Source organism: Eurosta solidaginis, chromosome 3 (genome assembly GCF_040869045.1).
Source record: "Eurosta solidaginis isolate ZX-2024a chromosome 3, ASM4086904v1, whole genome shotgun sequence".
NCBI classification, from domain to species: domain Eukaryota; kingdom Metazoa; phylum Arthropoda; class Insecta; order Diptera; family Tephritidae; genus Eurosta; species Eurosta solidaginis.
The window spans coordinates 76,462,933-76,481,740 of NC_090321.1; the positions used below are offsets into that span (position 1 = coordinate 76,462,933).

Consider the following 18,808-nt stretch of genomic DNA (forward strand, 5'->3'; position numbering starts at 1 on the left):
AAAGTGTGCCTGTGCTACTGTGTTAACACTCAAAAAATAGTGTCATTACCCACCACTACTACTCACTCACCGACCAACAGCTAACTATACATACATAGTACAGCTCATTACTTGTATACTCGGTAAAAAGTTGTTTCTGTTGCTGTATGTGGATTTCCAATTCCACGCTGCCTGACGAGCTCTTTTAACGCACCATAGCTGCTTCTTCTTCTTATTTAATGCTGGTTATACTGTTTTCGTATACTGAGTAAAATTTCAAGCGCATACCCTTTTACCTACTAACACCTCATCATTAAACAAAAAACATTTTGCTGTGACATGATATCGTCACTTCCCCTGTGAACCCGTTACTTACTCTTTTGCCTTGCCTTTTACATACTGTGACTGTATTTCTTTACGCTGTAGAAATTCATACTATGTATGTATGCATGTACGTGTGGAAGTGCACTCTAGCTGGGTTGTTTGTTGGTTGGCTGGCTGGCTGGCCATTTCATTGTGGTGTGATGATGAGTATTTCATATACAGTTCGTATGCTCATTCGTTTTGCCTTCGTTCATACTCAACTCAACTAGCTGGCATATGATGGCCGATACAATGACTTGCTATAGGCTTCATACAACTGGCATCGACTTTATACTAGCGAACTGGCGAACGAAACACTTGGGCATCTGGGAAGCAAAAGTAAAAACCGAAGCAAACTACTGCTGAATATATTGAATAAAAATTCAAAAGTCCACAAGTAAAAATACAAGGCAGCCATAGCAAGTGGAAGTATAGAAGAAATATAATAATTTAGTGCTTGAATTAAAAACGAAATTTCAACAATTTTTTCCACAGGTAAGTGAAAAGTGTTTTTCTAACATCGATTCATAATTGTTCAAAGTGTTTATTTTGTGCAAAACTGTACCAATTTGCTGCATTTTATTACATAAAAATGGCGAAAGAAAACGACCCAATTTGGCGTGGATTTTCTATGAAATTTTTCATACTCTTTGGTGTACTACAAAATGTATGTGAAAGATTTCAATATGGACGGCTCTACTTCGCTGGTTCGTTAGTTGTTGGAAAAATCTCGTTCCGATTACCGTTGTTCGTCGATTATGGTGTTATATTCTCGTTTCCAATATATTCCGTTGAAAATTTTGTACTATTAGAAAATTAAACGCGCGCCTTTTTACATTTTGCCCATGCAAATGCCATTTAAGTGACGGTTATATTTTGAAAATTGCTAAAGCAATTTTAAATGGGATTTGAAAATTTTGCAAAACTTTTCTCTATACATATATGTATGTAAGTATGAATAAAATGTGGTTAATTACATTGTACTAAAAATGCTGAAAAACTAAGATGGTGTGAGGAAATACATTTGTATGTGCAAGTTTGTAGGCGTTCGGGCCGGACAGGGGTGCAGTAGTACATATTAAGCATATAGGGTTGTGCGGCATTTGGCGGGAAGAGGATGTTACTTAAGTAGGCAAAGAGTAGAGTGCTGTAAACGACAGTTTAATGTACAGGCGAAAAGGGGCATACAGAAGAAAGTGCGGTGTAAAGCTAAGTGGTGCGATGATTGTTCACACACTGCCAACGTTAACGTTTGCCTATCAAAGAGGGCTCTACTCAGCAAAGCACAGTTGAACTGAACAGTTGTGATGCGGTGGGGGGCGTGTTTGGGGCTAGCAAGTAAATATGCGCATGTGTATGTCAGCATGTTGCGTTGCGTAGCGGGTAGCCGACATAATTATTTCATAATCGGAAAGTGCGCGGGTCATATGCTGGGATACCATGATTTTTATTATTAAAAACTACTAATACGTATGTATGAACAAATATATTTTATACACGTTTAAACATACGTACATACATACATACATATATAAATCTTTTATTAACTGAATATTTTCGCAACTCAATAAAATGTCGATAAAGCGATATTTCAACCAAGTTTTGTAAGTTGCTTAGTCTTCCTTATATATTCGCAAAACTGTACTGTATTGAAAGCTTCGGATAGTTTTATGAGTTTCGTCGGTATTCTGAATATTTATGCGCGTGCGACGTACATACATACCTACCTGCATTTGGTGCGCATTTTAAACCCCGCGCATATGTAGCTGCAAAAAAAGATTGGCAAATCTCCTAAAGAAAGGGTGAAATAAGGCAAAGCTCTTTTCATGATGTTTCAACTAATGGGCACATACATAAGTGCATACCTATTTAGGTACAATGTAGAAGCATCATATATTTCTTGGTAATTTTGTGGTTTTTAATGCAAACATAGCATACCTAAATATCCACTTATTTATGGACTTACGTACACATACAATATTGTTTATATGTACATTAGGGTTTGACGTTCTTAGTCGAATTTTGTTTTTAATACTATGTGAAAGTTTTCGCCGGTTTTTCGGAGCTAGCCTGCTTAACATAGTGGCTTTCGAAGTTCGAAATTGGACCCATATATACATATACATTAGGATGGGTCAAATTTATTGTTGAATAGGCACATCCAGTTTCTGAATCTATGGGTCATACTGAGTAATATTGTCCATGGGACCATAGGTCTGAAATGAATTTCGAGCCTCCCTAATTTTGTTAGAAAACTTTATATCCCATCCGAATAGCGGCTCTCACAAATAAAATACATGAAAGTAAATGTCAAATTCGGATTCGAATTGGGATATACAATTTCCTAACAAAATTAGGGAGGCTGGAAATTCATTCCAGACCTATGGTCCCATGGACAATATTACTCAGTTAACCCATAGATTCAGAAACTGGATGTGCACCTGAAGTTTTTCCCCATACAATTTGACCCGCCCTAATATACATATATATATATATACATATATATATATACACATATACATATATTTCTTTATTCCTACTATATTTTCTTATTTGAATTGTATATGTATGCTTTTTTTTCCAAACGTATTACCTGCGGTCAAAATGCAAATCTTCGAAAAATTAAAAACGTTAAATTATAATGCCAAATAAGAAAATTTGCGGAGCTGGTAATACGACACATGTATTTCAAAGTGAGCGCTGGGTCAAAATCTGCTATCTCAATTCTCATAAAGGGTCATGGATCGTATCCAACCTCAAGAAATTTAAAAAAATACTAACGATTCGACGTGTTTTGAGGTTAGGGTCGAATGGGAATCCGCTAGGCCTTTCCCTGAGCGGATTCAACGTATAGTAATTTGACGATTTTAGTTACTTTGAAGATATTCCTTTTCACTACATAGGTATATAATAGATATGTTAATTTGGAAAGAAAAAAAAATGTATACAATTTAAATAAGAAAAGAAGTTAGACCCCACCTTCGTTATTACTTTACCATGGCTCCAGTTTCTAACCACGTTAGCCAATATCTATGTTTTGGAGACTAAATTTGAAAAAACGGTGAAACTTATTTTGTTAATGGATTAATATCTACATTGGCTAAGTCAAATACCCAGAAAAATGTTTTCTTAAGTGTTATTTAATTAACTAGCCTCTTGGCCGTCTGTGGCATTGTAAAATGTTACCACGCATAAGATCTATATAGTAATCTCAAAAAATAGTTTGATTTTACCTTAAAAGATTCCCAATTTGAGATTTATTGCCCTAGACTGAAAGGGTTAAATCATAAAATATGTTTGCATTGTTTGGTTAAATTTCTTTACAATGGCCATCTTAAGTTTGCAAAGTTTGGCATGAGTGATAAAAGAAAAAAACGTACTATCTCAGCAAACATATGAAAAACGCCCTTAACATTGTTTGAAGCACATCCCACATTAGCATTTTTTAAAACGCCTTATCTCATTTGAGGAATCAGCATAAATTCAATACATTGTGTGCTTTGAAACGCGTTCGCAAACAAAATGACCGAACTCGGAGATTGGGTTAGGATGCCGGTCAATAAAGGCCTGAAGGCTTTTATTTTACGTTTAAACGGTCGAAGTAGCTCCCACGTAGTAAAGGAAGGGTATAACGCTAGGCAGAGATTTTTGAATAAGAGCCATTTATCAAAAATGAATCTGGTGTAAAATGGAAATCTGAAGCAATTGGCCTATAAAAACTTTTTTGTTAGCAATGTTTATGTATTTCATGAAATATTGAACTTCAATTTATTTTAAAATTAATATCTATGTATATAACAAAAGAGACATTCATACATTTATAGAAAAGTTATTAACAATATCGCAGAATATTGATATATACAATATCTGAAGCACCCTAATATACATACATACACATACGCAGTCAGTACATTGACAGCCACGATAGCAGACTGCGGTCGAACGTAAGCAGCTCTCGCGATTAAATTCGCTGCTGAATACAGTAGTGGCTAACGATACTTTTCCTCATATGTATGCAATTCCATTGGCATTTTCAATCAAATTCAGCCACGCAGCTGCTTAACTAAGTCAACGACACTGTAACATGCAATATTGCTCTGGTCTTGCCAAGAACCAACGTACCAATAAGTTTGCGCGCGTAAATTTTAGACGTGTGCACATTCGACTGTTCCTCATATCCCCATGCTAGTGGGAGGCAATTCATATTTTCATATTACGACACGCACTACTCTGTTGTTATTTCCACCAGACAACAGGAAATTCCATTGAGATGTGCATCTTTCACTTGCAGACCAATGAAGGGGTTAACGTAAAGTTTGCAATGGGAGAAAATTTAGTTGAACGGTTTCAGATACACACATATGTGTGAACATATGTGATTTGGGAGCTTACCTACTTTACGATATAGAATTGATGCTTTTGCGTTGTTAAGCATACAAACTAGCAGATGACCATACGTGAACATGATGTTAATTGCAATCAATACATTACCTTGACCTACATTTTGTATATATTCATGTAGTATTTATGGATATGAATATGCGTATGATTTCAAACCCAGTGTATGGAATATAAAAGCTAAACAAAGAAACAAGGCCCGTATCGTGTTATACGATCGCTTGTCGAAAACCAGGCATGCTTAACCAACGAACCGATATCATTTCGTTACGATAATCAACGTTAATAAACGAAACAAAGTCATGGTTAAGCATGCCTGTCGAAAACCGGTTTCACCCAAACGATTAATATAGATCTGTCGAGATATTCGTCAAAACCTATGAATCTTCTCAGCATTTGCACCCACTTTTTGACCTATTACCTCAATTCCAATCACAATTTCACTTCTATTGCGATTAAAAAAAAACTGAATACAGATCGTACAACACGATACGGGCCCAAATATACACTTGTTTCATAAAATTTCTCTAAAAGTCTATAAGGGAACACTACAAACAATTTACGAGAATTGCTTTTTCGACGTATACATGTACATATTTCCTCTATTTAGCACGTCCATGTCTTAATGGAAATACTACCATTTCATTTGTTTGGGGATTTTTTTAAATACAACTGAAATTACTATATTTGACTGGATCGATCCCTTAATACAAGTACCAGTATAAAGCCTCTTATTATGTTTGAAAGCTAAACATATCTGTTTTTTGAGTTCGAACGCCAATAATATTTTACAGAAACGTGGCAAATTACGTAAATAAAGAAAATTAAACGCTTCAAATTTCGTATGATAATTTTCGAAAAATCAAGCAGATGAGATACACTTATTGCAGCCTTTTAATATTTGCTTATACCAAAGAGGTTAAATACAATACGAGCCGTCACTCGTTATTTTGTGGCGAGAGTCTCGCTGTAAATTGAAAAAATTGATGCCTAATGTTTTCTGAGAGGGATATTTTTAATTGTCTCGCATTTATCCATGCCGTGTAGGCCCCTTGTGCAACTGTAATTTTTGGGAAGAGAATTAAATTAATTAATTAAATACAGTCGAAAAATAAACACAAATACTCCACGAAAATGTATAGAAGACATTTATAAACATCTCGCCCAAAAAAAAAGTAGCGACTACCTCTCAGTATACATCGAGTAAATGCCAAAAAAATAACGAATGACGCCTCTTATTGTATTTATCCTCTTTGCTTATACTTGTATGGCACTACTTTATTTTCGTGTATTTTTTCTTCTATTTTATCTTCAATTTTTTGTCGCACTCCCTCCTAATACGGCTTCAGCAGTGTAAACTATATTTCAAAAAACTAACGAAATACAAGGAAAATACAATCTAGTTCATTAAAAACAAACGAGTCAGTTTGTATTTCGATAGGTTTTTTTTACATTCGGCCGTTAAATCTTGTTTTTAGTTTGAAAATTTGGTGCATAAAAACACAATTAAAATCAACTTTCTTGTGAAAAAAATTTACCATTAGAGACCGAAATAATTTTCGCGTGTTATTTGCATTGTTTTTATTGTTAAAAGTGGTTATGTAAAAATAAATACATGTCAAACTCACTAATTTTTGGGGAATAGTGGTCTCGCTTTTTCATGATAGAAATCGTTTTTGTGTTTTGAAGTTCCGATAAAGTTTCGTCAGTTTTTTTAGCTTGGAATCCAAGCAAAAATAAAGTAGTGTCATATATGCTTTAGTTTCTTCCATATATAAGAAATATCTGAAGTTAGCGCAAACTTCTTAGTTGTTGTTGTTATAGTAGACTCCTACGCTACAACAACGAATAAAATAACGGGAGTTCTGAGTTTTACTTTACGAACGTTTAAAGATTAATGAGATGAAAACGTTGTAAGCACCAGTTTGTGCAGGCAGATGACCGTTAGTATTCCCTTCTTTCATTGCTCGTATTATCTGTAGAATACCAACACAAACATTTATTCAAGATTTTAAATACATTGTAGTCGATATCGAAGAAACTATCGATGTATACATATAAAGGGAATGCATACTTGAAATACAGGCTTGTTCCTTAAGTCCTTCGTTTTTACTGAGCAAAGTAAATTAGCCCCTTTTAAGGAAATCCACTTCAAATATAATTGAAGTGAAATTAAGTCAAATAACAGTGAAATTCTGGAATAAAACTACTGACAACTGCCATGGCACAGTTATTTCTGTCCTTCAGATAAACACTACTTTTATGTGCAATATTTGTATTTATCGCATATTTGAATAAATTCCAACGTTCACTTGACAAAGTTTAGCTGACTATAAATCTTATTATTATTAAACACGTTCAATTTCCTTGAAAGTTTGTGTAACATTTTGGTCGGTTAACATAATCTAGTCTTGCAAAACACAAGCAAATGGTAGAGTTTAGCTTGTTGTGCCATCAATAAACTGTCGAAGATCAGTATCTGTAAACTCTAAAATCTTATTCACCAACTAGTTATCAATCATTTCAAAAGCATAACGATAGCTAATCATTACAGCTCACTTCAAACAGTAACTTCATCAAAACACTCGATTTTGTACAAAAAAAAAAAAAAACGCAGTGTCCACCGTCGACCAAAAACACTAACCATATTCTCCTCCACTACGCGTCAAAAAACACGCAGTTTAATTAATTGCACAGAATAATGCGCTTTCCGGTATAAACTAATTAACTTGTGCGTTGACGACCCCCGGTACGCAGAGCGATGCCGATTGCTTTCAAAATTTTCTTATAAGCCTCTATAAATCCGTACAAACAGACATACTACATATGCCGAAAGCATACCGACTAAATATGCGTAGTACCTCTACTTTAGCTAAATCGACTACTTGCCTATACGGTTTTCTACCTACTGTCTGGTTCTTTACTTGGTTGTCTAAAATATAGCGCCAACTCAACACAAATATGTTTACAGTACATTACCCAAATATTGGTACAGCGTGCTTTATATCTTATAGAGTAATTCATATGAATGACACACAGTGCAGTGTTAAATATTCATATGAAAACTACGCGCTAACGCGGGATCCACCAGTGTACAGTCACCACTCAGAGATAAGTAGCGCCACATTGCACGAGTTGTTGGGGATAAAATATGTTTCTCACGCAGAGTCAAATCAACACCATTGCATACAAACATACTCTCGTGTAATTCATGCATATATACATGTATTTGGACGCTCATTTTTTCGTTCAATCACTCGGCAGCTGCCTGTGAAGTATTCAGCTCAGAGCGTCGATAAATCAGTGGTATGAGACTGCGGCATAAGAAATTTCAATTGACGTTAGCGAGCTGGTAATTGGGGAGATATTGAAACGACTTTTGGGTGTACGGCTGAGAACATGGACGCGTGTGTGTGTTTGTATGTATATGTGAATACTTCGGACAAAATATAAAATCGTTCATGCTGATATTGTTGCTGTTGTTTTTGTTTTTGCTTTGGTTGCTTTAGCCAACGCTTTGCTGACACTACAGTACTGTACTATGGCAGTTTGCTGATACTGAAGTAGATGCATGCGTAGCATTGTTGCTATTTTTGTATATTTTTTATTGTCGTTGATTTATCATATACTCAATATTATTTTTGAGGCACATATTTTTATTGTTGTTTTTGCTTTTTAATATTATCAGCCTGTGAGCTTGCCCACACATTTGTTCGTTAGTTCAATGTGCTGTTAATGTACCCCGCCACAGCAAATTAGTACCTACCGTGCTAAAAATTGTATGGAGCTCACCGAATATTTATCGGCGGTTTCCCTCACAGCCAAGCTTAAGGCCACATTACTGATACTTAGCATAGACTTGACTTGGCTTGAGAACTGTCACTTACAGTTCTGTTAAATGAACATTGCATGTTACTGATTACTCAAAACTTAGCAACACTTAACTTGACTTAGAAGTCTGTTGAATTTTGATTTTCTATGTAATTTCTAAGTGACGTTTACATTTTGAGATGCCATTTGTTAGTTTCCATTTCATTTTGACATTTTGTCATACAAATTTACATTTATTGATTATGATGCCAGATTGTATGCACTAAGTGGAGTATAATCAAGGCTAAGTTGCCAAGTTTACGCCAAGTCAAGTCAAGTCTATGCTAAGTATCAGTAATGGGGCCTTTACCGTTGTTACCAGTGCAAGTCTACGTTTGCTGTTCCGTTGAGTACAGCCATATAGTCAGTCAAAGCAGTCCGTCAGTGAGATCGACAATCATTCAGTTACCAGTGTTGCCACTCATATTGAAACAAGACAAGTATTTTCCTTTGGAAACCATAAAATTTAGATCTGTTGTCAGAATGAAAATATTTATTGGCAATAGCAAAAAGGATAAATATAATAAGAGCCACCAGACTGCTACGAGTGGCGAGTAAAGGCTCCATTACTGATACTTAGCATAGACTTGACTTGGCTTGCGAACTGTCACTTACAGTTCTGTTAAATGAACATTGCATGTTACTGATTACTCAAAAGTTAACTTGACTTAGAAGTCTGTTGAATTTTGATTTTCTATGTAAGTTCTAAGTGACGTTTACATTTTGAGATGCCATTTGTTTGTTTCCATTTCATTTTGTCATTCAAATTGACATTTATTTAAAAATAAATTTCAACGCTGATTATGATGCCAGATTTTATGCGCCAAGTGGAGTATAATCGTGGCTAAGTTGCCAAGTTTACGCCAAGTCAAGTCAAGTCTATGCTAAGTATCAGTAATGGGGGCTTAACTCGCTGGAAATGAGAAAATTGATGCCGAATGTTTTCTAAGAGGGACATTTTTGAATTTTCTCGCATTTACCCATGCGGTGCACCTTATGCAACTGTGAATTTTGGAAAAACAATTAATTATTTGATTAAATACAGTCGGAAATATTAACGCAAATACCACACGAAAAATAAATAGAAAATATTTTATGCACATCTCGCAAACAAAAAAAAAAAAAAACAGCGCCTAGGTACCTCTCAGAAAACATCGAGCAAATGGCTGCGAGTAACGAGTGACATATCTTATCATAATTTATCCTCTTTGGTAATAGTGACTTAGTTACTACATCTAAACTGCTTAATTCGGGCCGTGTTTGAAACCTCTGTCATAAATATCCAATGTTTTTGGTAGGCAAAGGAAAACCATGTCATATACAGAGCAGCAACATGGCATCATCCTGCATTTTCATCTTCATTTATACTTTCCATGATCCAGGCGAGACCATCCTCTGGTACACGAGGGTTAGCTACAGGTGGAACTGGAGTAAGGAGTCTACCCACTCTCATCTCCTATCGTGCGCTGACTGTTCTTTATTTAAAGCGCCTCCAAAACCTGACTCAAGTAAAATGTCTGAAAGTCCCTAAACTCATATCCAACGTCGTGAAGTCATTGTCTCCACGTTGCCTTTACCACCTAAGCACAAAATTACACAACTAAATGTTTAGCTGGAATTTCTCATCGAACCACTTATTGAAGGGATTACGGTCTTATCAAAGAAAGTATAACGATATATCACATGAAGTGATAACATTGGCCTTCGAACCTGGGATGGCATATTAATTTTAAATTTTCTATTGTGTATGATTATGATTATTTTTGGAAAACCAATTTTAAATTTCTGGCAACACTAAACCGTTCATTAGACATTAGACTGTTTAATAAAAATCGTTTAATTCTAAGTACTTTCAAAACAGTTTTGATATAAATCTCCATACAAATAGGAAAAAATAAAACTGCAAAAATTATACAAATCAGCGACTTCGGTAGTTTGGTTAATTAATGTCTCATTTAAAAGATAGTTTAAATATATACCTTAAGTTAACACTAGTGAGAAATAGTCCTACATAAATGGTTTTGACGGCCACCGTGGTGTGATGGTAGCGTGCTCCGCCTACCACATCGAATGCCCTGGGTTCACGCCCCGGGCAAAGCAATATCAAAATTTTAGAAATAAGGTTTTTCAATTAGAAATTTTTCTAAGCGGGGTGGCCCCTCGACAGAATTTGGCAAGCACTCCCGAGTGTATTTCTGCCATGAAAAGCCGTTCGGAGTCGGCATAAAACAAGTAGGTCCCGTCCCGCCAATTTGTAGGAAAAATTAAAAAGGAGCACGACGCAAATTGGAAGAGAAGCTCGGCCTAAAATCTCTTCGGAGGTTATCGCGCGCAAGTGGAAGAAATCTGCAGGAAACGTAAATTTTTTTAAAATATCGTAACGAATTTACTGCAATCCCCTTATTTGGAACCTTCTGCTAACGTTCGAATCACTAAACTGTTGAATAAATAACTCCACTATTCAATAATGCAAAATGACCTTTATTAAAGTACTTCAGAATAACACTACTCTTGCTCGCCAGATAGCGTCTTAAATCAAACTGATTGTCGTGCCTCTACTGTTGCTGCCTTTTATACTCTGTGATTTCTCGTTCGCATACTTCTAGGCGCTTCCATTTCTAGAATTTCCTAGTTGGTTATCAGCTATAAAATTACTACATTTATAGCTTCTCATATGCGCGTGTATATGTGAGCACAATTATAATTGCATACTTTTCATGTAAAACAAACTAATTACAATTAGCTAACATTTTTGGCGGTTTTTAAGAGCTCCTCGTGCATCTTGAGAGCAGGCCCCACGATCATAGTAGTATATCATCAAATACTAGACGAACATATACTACTGTACCCAAGTTTCGAAGGGGCTCTTAGAACCACATTAGAGGTGGATGGTCAAACGATGCGATACACATGTACACCGACGGTGCCAATGAATGATTAGGATCCGCGGTACATACAACTGCACTGGGTCCCAAAACATACGGAAAACGATGGGAATCAACACGCGGATGAGCTAACATTCTTCGGAAGCTTTTGCAGTAGACCTCTCCAATAGATTTTAGGCCGAACCTATCTCCTCCAATTTGCGTCGTGCTCCTCTTAATTTTTTCTACAAATTGGCGGGTTAGGGTGAACTGGCCGGTCAATAAAGACCTCACATAGACTGAATGTGTCCATAGTGTTACAAATTGGTGGGACGGGATCTACTTGTTTTATTCCGACTACGAACGGCATCTGCAAGGCAGATGAGTTTTCATGGCAGAAATATACTCGACGCGCTTGCCGAACACTTACGAGGGGCGACCCAGATTAGAAACATTTTTTCTTTATTGAAAAAACGTGTTACTCAAATCTGAATGTTGCTTTGCCCGGGCGTGAACCCGAGATCTGCGGTGTGGTAGGCGAAGAACGCTAATATCGCACCACGGCGGCCGCCATGAGATTGGGCGAGATTAAAAGAGAGCTGCACATGAACGACCAAGCAGGAAAGTCGTAGAGCCAAGTGCGAGGCTGTAAAGTGTCGAAGACCATATGCAGGTTTTACAACCATAGACTAACAAAGTTACTCTTGTCATTAAAAATAGAAGATTGTAGGCTCATAACGGGTTTCCTGAATAGACCCTACCTCCTGGCGTCACATGCTTTCAAATTAGACCTAGTAAGTTATAGCAGTAGTAGGAAGTGCGGGTTGGAAGAAGTCGGAATTATTTTGTAACATAGGTGCTGATTTTTTATTGTGTTTTTCAGTTTGGTCGTTAACCAAACTTCTAGTAACGCTATGGGCTTTTTCAGTCTATCTAAGGTCTTCACGGACCGGTTAGTTCAACCCTACCTATGTATGTACCTAACCTACAAGAAACGAAAGAAAAACATATTCGACCCTCCAATACAAGCTTTACAATTATGAGAAGTCTTTTACCACATTCTTCTTCGATCCAGTGGACCAGAGAGAGCGAACGACTCTCAAAAAGTATATTTGATGTAATGCTAGAAATTACAATTAGGAGCGGGGGAGGGAAAAAAAAGGGGAGAGATGCAGTGTAAGCTTATTGAAAGTTCCTTAAGCTAAGCTTTAACAAAGACTGTTTAATTTTTTGAAACAGTCTAATAGAGATAATTTTGGTTTGCGTGTGTGACTTTACCACGAGTTCATTTGAATTGAGTTGAAACGTATCGAAATCATTCAGCAGATACATAAATACATTAATAAATATATATTTACAAGTACGAGACGATATTTGTTTGGCGAAAATCGTTTTGCAGACCGGCTCGCTGGTTCGTTAGCTCATTCGTACGCCAGCCATATTACACGCAGTATAAAAGCAAAATACAAACAAACATCTATGGCGGCCCGCCTGTATATGGCATAGTTATATGCATATGTACATAGATAAATATATTCGATTGCTGTACATTCTGAGGCGGTCTTACGAATATACAAATACATACCCGATATGTATGAGGAACAATTCTCCTCTCCAAAACGAACTCCATATACATTTATATTGAAATTTTGTATGGCCATATCTACCTACAGAGCATTCACATTATAAGACTGCTTGTTATTTGGCTGCCTGCTCGACGAGCGACCGTTTCTCATATCAAATACATATTTACAAGTATGTAGGTACATTAATTGCTTGGCTTGTGTTGTATACAGAGTAGTTGCTAGTATATTCGACTCAGCTCAAGTGAATTTGCTTGCTGCTTGTTCTTCTTCTACATTCATTCGTACAGGCAGTTCAAATATAAAGCAATATATACCTAAGCAGAAAAGCAGCAGGGAAACAGCGATATAGCAATACCCGCAGTAGCAGTGGTGTATAAAATTGTCTTCTTCTATAAAATTTTATGTTTCATACAAACAGCAAGCAAAGCTAGAGCTTCGTAGTAGACATTGCACAAAGTAAAGCCAAGGCACTTTTTGTATTTCATACTGCATTCATACTTTGTGTTCTGTGTGAATCGACCGTTTTGAACGACTCAGTTAAAAAAGCAAGCCAAGCCAGCCAAGCTATACACCGCTATATAGCGATAATAACGTCAAATCAGCCAACCAACCACTGTAGCCAGCACCACATACAAAGCGTATTCAAGTGCACATGCACACATATATTCATTTTATACTTGTACTGTGCGTATATTCATATTACCTACTGCCGCTGCTGCTGCTGCTTTATGGCTGCCTCGATTTCATATCGCCTCTAGAGGAAAATAGTCTACGAAGCCACCGTGGGTTTACAGTACAAATTGTAGTTTTGATCTCAACGCTGGAGGAAAAAATACGCAGTGCTTTAAGTGAGTGTTACAAAAAAAAAATTTTTTAATTTCCTAATTTTGTGCATTTATTTAAAACTAATTGTGTGCTTCCATTAATGTTTAAAATAATTTAATTAGTTTAGGAGGTACTGAGGTGTACTAAATTTAAGTGATATTAAAGTTATTCGTTACACTGTGCGTAAATCGTATATGTACATATATTATACTACAAAATTATTCACATGTAAATGAGAACGTTTGAGAAGCGCGTTAATTTGTGTACTAACAATTTAAAGAATTTTGTTAAATTATAAAAAAATATGAATTAAAATATATTGTATATTATTAAATTAAATCATATGTGCATGTCTATACATATATGTATGAACATATGTATATACATACATATGCGCATAAATGTGTAACTTAATCAATTGATTACAAATTAGAAAGCTAATTTTACAAAAAAAAAATTTTTTGATTTTTTTATATTATAGTACATACCTACATATGTACGTTGATATACATATGACAAATAATATGTATGTACTTATGTATAAATAATTCCGTATATATTAGGCCGGTTCGATTTGTGGGGAGGAAAAAAAATCGCCCATTGCTCTGTGAAAATCATATTCTAGGGATCAAAATAAGAAACTTTGCTGAAGGAACCATACCTCTAAAATTTTTGATTTTTTCATGTAAAGTGCAAAATCGACGATTTTTTGAAATGTTTGAATGGTGAACCCCCAGGAGGGTTCCAGGGGGTGTGCCGCTGGCATCGGTGGGTCGGGCCTCCAAAGTTATTGGGGGTCAGTCATACATTTGGACTCGATCGGAGCACTCTAAATGGGTCAAAGTGGGATTTTTCAAAATTTGCCCCTACCCAAAAGTTCGACCCAAATTGGGGGACACCAGAATTCGTTTTAGAGATATGGTTCCTTCGGCAAAGTTTCTTATTTTGATCCCTAGAATACGATTTTCACAGAGCAATGAGCGATTTTTAAAACGACCCGCCCTAATCTCTACTAATATTTTGACAACTTAAAAAATCGGATGTGTAATAACAATGTTATATTAAAAAAAAAAAAACTGGTTTTATAAAAAATAAAATATTACAATTTTGCTCTGAGATCCTCTCAACATAAGCTACATATTCTCAACTAATTTTTGAGTCAGTCATGTACGAAATTAAAAAAAAATTTAAAATAATGAAATAAATATTAGGGTGGGTCGATTTTTATGGACGAAAGTTAACCAATATCGCGCCATCGATATTTCGATAGGATTTGGGCTCAGGAAAAAAAGTTCCACTACGCATACCCAAAAAAAAAATACTTTTCGAGACTGCGAAATTTAGTTTTTTTTTTACTTTTCCGACTTCGATTTTTAAGGTTTTTTTCATGACCTAAAAAAATTTTCATATGTAGGTAAAACCTGTTCGGGTATACATACATGAAAACTTTACAATCAAATATGTTTAATACCTAGGTCATAAAAAACCTTAAAAATCAAAGTCGAAAAAAATTAGATTTCGCATTTGCGTATGCGTAGTGGAGCTTTTTTCCTGAGCCCAAATCCTATGGAAAAATCGATGGCGCGATACCGGGTAATAAACCGACCCAGTCTAATAAATATACAAAAAACTAAAAATTTTGAGAGAAATTCAATCCAAAAAACAAATATTGAACTCAAATGTAAGAATATAATAAGCAGCTAGTTTCGCGAAGCAAATTTCAGTGAATAAAAAAATCGATTAGGTACATGAAATTTGTCAGAAATATGAGAGCGAAAAATATGTTTCGCTCAAATTACATTCCTGAAACGGCTCCAAAGCAATTTGAAAAAAAAAAAAAAAAATAAATAAAACAAAATATAGAAAAAACATCTTCCCCCATATGACCGGTTTTTCAGTGCGAGTTTAAACTCCAATTAAAGTTGACTAAAATTTAACCTTGCCACTTCGTTCGATTACATAAAATTTTGCTGCTCATCTCAGCTTAAGCGGCCGAAGTCGCATAAATAACATCTACAAAATGAGGGGGAAAATTAATTTTTCCCAAATTAACCTTTTTGAGTAAACCAGGGCCACACGATTAAACTATTTTATTATTATTAAAAAAAAAAGAAATAATAATAAGTAAAAAATTAAAGTAGGTTTGAAAAAGGAAACTGCTAATTCCCAAATAATTTCGGTAAGTTCGTTATTATAGAGCTGTAAAGCCATCGATAGTGGCGCCATGCCATTCGACATTTTCGATGCTATCGATATTTTTCGATAGCAAAGTACAATATCGTATATTCAGCTTCGAACAAAATGTGTTTAATATATAAAATAGGGTGGAACTGGAGATATATAAGGACCACCTTTATAAACATACATAAGCACATCTCAAACCGATCGCGGTTACAGCAGTCAAAAACGACAGTGCATTTTTAAATTAACACACCATTACTTAAATACTAGCCGTGTTTTTTTTCTATACGTTTACGTTTGCGCGTAAAAAAAACGCTAATCCTCGCTTAGATAATAGGGCGACTCATTTAACCTTATAAATGCCTTATAAAGTGTATAAACGTATAAATTTATCTAGTGCGTAAACGAGTTGTCAAATTTTGTATCAAAAATCATTTACACAGTCTGTATAAATTTACGTGCACATTTTATGGCGTAAACGCGGTAAACTCAAAGCAATGCAACCTTGCATATATTACAGCAGGTATTTTCATCAGAAATCTCCAACATCAGCAAGTCATTTACAAGAATATCTTAGTAAAGACTTTTTGATTTTTCACTTAATCTTGGCATTTTTTAATTTGTATAACAATCAAACAATTTGTTTGGGCTATAATACAGCTGACGGACAATTAAGTTTATCAAGAATATTACTAGGTGCGTTCATATAACATCGCGTGTAAATGTATATAATTTTACACCTTATAAGTTTATATGCTTTAATGAGTCCCCCTAATGCTTAGGTGACCCATCTAGCGGCAGTGGTTAACTAACCGAAAAGCCTCTGATGGCCATTGACGGCCCATACATGACACAAAAACCATGCGCCAATATAAAACGACGAAATTTGTGCAAATGAAAATTTTGACATACACGGCTCAAAAACACTGCGCAATATTCATTTTTAAAGTAGCGCAACAAATGAAACATGTGTTTTAATTGTATAAAAAAGGCACTAATTGTATAAAAAATCACTATTTATTTTCCACAGTGCTGGTAATTCACGGTATAATTCGAAAAACTCGCACCAGAAGCGTTTATTTTCCATTGTACTTATAAAATATATATTTTAATTGCATGACCAGCTCAACTCATTGCAGCACTGCGCAATATTCATTTTTCAACTAGCACAACAAATGAAACATGTGTTCTAATTGTATAAAAAGTTATTTTGTATTATTAAATTTGTGTGCATTCCTGTTACAAGCTAGACATGGTCCTTACGCCTTCGATATTAACATTTTTAAGCAATAATTACTGATGTTATATTATCAGGAACCACAGGTAAACTGTGTAAGATTCACCACACACGAAGAAAAAAGCATGTGCAATATTTGCAGACATGCGTAAATATCAAAATCGTTTTGATTTTAGCGCAGTTCTCTGCGCAAATAGCGCAACCAGTGAATACACCGGTCAAATCCTTGTGCAAACTGGTAATTGGCACAAGGATACTTGAGCCGTGTAATTGGCGTATATTATATAGCTGAATAGGGTATAACATATAGCTGAATCAGTTGCGATGAATTGTGGACACGCATAGAATACATAGAATTAATGTAGAGGGTGAATCATTGACACATATTTCAGTTACATCTGAGTATAATGCGTATTGAAATTTAATAGGACAAATTTTATGCGCAGCAATTTCAGAGGTGTATTTAAAGTTTGTCGCTTAGCAGTCCATATAAAGTTTAAGCGTAAACGTATGTAGAAGTAAAAAAAAACACAGCTACTGTCAGAATTTGGTACTGATCAGCCAATCTTATGAAAAGTTAGATGAAAAAAAAAACACTACACTATTTCTGTATAAACATTAGGGTGGTCTTTTATTTCGACCTTCAAAAAATTTATTTAAAATCAATATTTACTCAAAATACTGATGGCGTATATATTTTTATTTTATTTTGTATTTTTTATTGTAATAATATAATTATAAAACAGGAAAAATGGAAATTGAATTTTTAATGTAGGTTTCCCAAAAGGCCTGATTATATTCTTAAAGATTATCTAAGTTATTTTGAGACAAAACAAGTAAGGAAGGCTAAGTTCGGGTGTAACCGAACATTACATACTCAGTTGAGAGCTGTGGAGACAAAGTAAGGGTAATCACCGTGTTGTAAAAAGAACCTAGGGTAACCCTGGAATGTGTTTGTATGACATGTGTATCAAATGGAAGGTATTAAAGAGTATTTTAAGAGGAAGTGGGCCATAGTTCTATAGATGGACGCCATTTAGGGATATCGCCATAAAGGTGGACCAGGCCTGACTCTAGAATTTGATTGTACGATATGGGTATCAAATGAAATGTGTTAATGATAATTTTAAAAGGGAGTGGGCCTAAGTTCTATAGGTGAACGCCTTTTCGAGATATCGCCATAAAGGTGGACCAGGGGTGACTCTAGAATTTATGTTGTACGATATGGGTATCAAATGAAAGGTATTAATGAGTATTTTAAAAGGGCGTGGACCTATGTTCTATAGATAGACGCCGTTTCGAGATATCGCCATAAAGGTGGACCAGGGGTGACTCTAGAATTTATTTTATACGATATGGGTATCAAATGAAAGGTATTAATGAGTATTTTAAAGGGCGTGGGCCTAAGTTCTATAGATGGACGCCGTTTCGAGATATCGCCATAAACGTGGACCAGGGGTGACTCTAGAATTTGTTTTTACGATATGGGTATCAAATGAAAGGTG

The 18,808-nt window shown here is 35.4% G+C and overlaps 1 protein-coding gene across 3 annotated transcripts in view; it reads left to right on the top strand.

Moving 5' to 3' along the window:
• The first annotated feature begins 591 nt into the window (after positions 1-591).
• The window catches only part of HmgZ (HMG protein Z), a 62,743-nt gene continuing 44,526 nt past the window's right edge, over positions 592-18,808 (top strand). Inside the window, exon 1 of one of the 3 annotated variants that reach the window (XM_067772420.1) lies at positions 592-837. The gene's annotated coding sequence lies outside the window, so the exon portion shown is untranslated. Of the gene's footprint in view, positions 838-13,458; positions 13,909-18,808 lie in introns of those variants that run through there. The other 2 variants (XM_067772418.1, XM_067772419.1) reach the window with 2 other exon arrangements.